The sequence below is a fragment of the Ananas comosus genome, linkage group 1, assembly GCF_001540865.1.
Source record: "Ananas comosus cultivar F153 linkage group 1, ASM154086v1, whole genome shotgun sequence".
In the NCBI taxonomy this organism is placed as follows: Eukaryota; Viridiplantae; Streptophyta; class Magnoliopsida; order Poales; family Bromeliaceae; genus Ananas; species Ananas comosus.
Genome location: NC_033621.1, coordinates 18,380,517 through 18,381,614, shown reverse-complemented (window position 1 = coordinate 18,381,614; position 1,098 = coordinate 18,380,517).

The window sequence follows — 1,098 nt, the reverse complement described above, 5'->3', positions numbered from 1 at the left end:
TTGATCGTGTATTTATGAATTGATTCCTGGGTAAATTCTTATACATGATCTGTTGGTTAGCCTTGGGCGGACAGGGGAGGTCCTGTCCGTTCGGCGTCTGTTCGACGCGCCCGGGGCCGAACCAAACTGGTAGCGGTCTCGGGGCGTGACAGATAAAGTGGTATCAGAGCACCACAGCAAGTAAAGAGAGAGTCTAGGATGACCTAGGAGACCCTAGGTTGGCAAACCCTAAGGTTATAGGGACGTGAGCGAACGCGAACCCATGGCGGTGGCGGAAGTTGATTGATTGGGTCAAAGTTGATGTTGTGTCTCTAGCTGTCAATAGAGACGGATCCAAGTGACACTAGTTCTTGTCTTGTAGTGGTTGTGTCGGCGGCCGACGACGGAACGCTAAGAGTCCAACACTAGAGCACTTGCGAGCTTCCGCCCGATTTTATTGTTGAGTCGTTTAGTTTCGCAAACGCTCAGGAAGCCATCGGATTGAGATAACTAACCGAGTTGTTGCTTTTCAGGAGCAAATGTCCCCAAGGCGTTATGTGTGTAGGTCTGCTCCGGTACCGCCTTCTGCGGAGCCCGAGCAGCCATGATCGGAGGAGGTGCAGGAGCTGCGAGAGCAAGTCGCTGCAATGTTGGGCGCGATGCAGCGCCAGGAGGCTCGGTTCGAGCAACTCCAAGAAGTTGTGGAGCGGCAAGCGGCAGCAGCGGCAGCCGCGACGGCGACAGGAGATCGCGATCCGCCCGCACCTTCGGCACGCACGCCGGTAGCGGCCGAGGGTGAGGGCATAGCGGCGGTTCCGATGGCGGCAGTTCCCCCGCCGACAAGTGCGCCTCCGACAGCGTCGGGTTCAGCGACGCTCGATACGACGGCCGACGAAGTGGAGCGGGAGCGTGCGCTAACGGCTCTAATGAAGTTTATGAAGTTTAAGCCACCAACTTTTGAATGGGTGAAGGTGGAGCCGTCGGTGGTGGAGTCTTGGGTAGACTCTATGGAGACTCTCTTCGAGGACCTGTATACCCTGGAGAAAGATAAGGTGCCTTTCGCCACCCATTGCCTCGGCAAGGCGGCGAAGGTGTGGTGGAAGCGGTTGAAGCGGGATC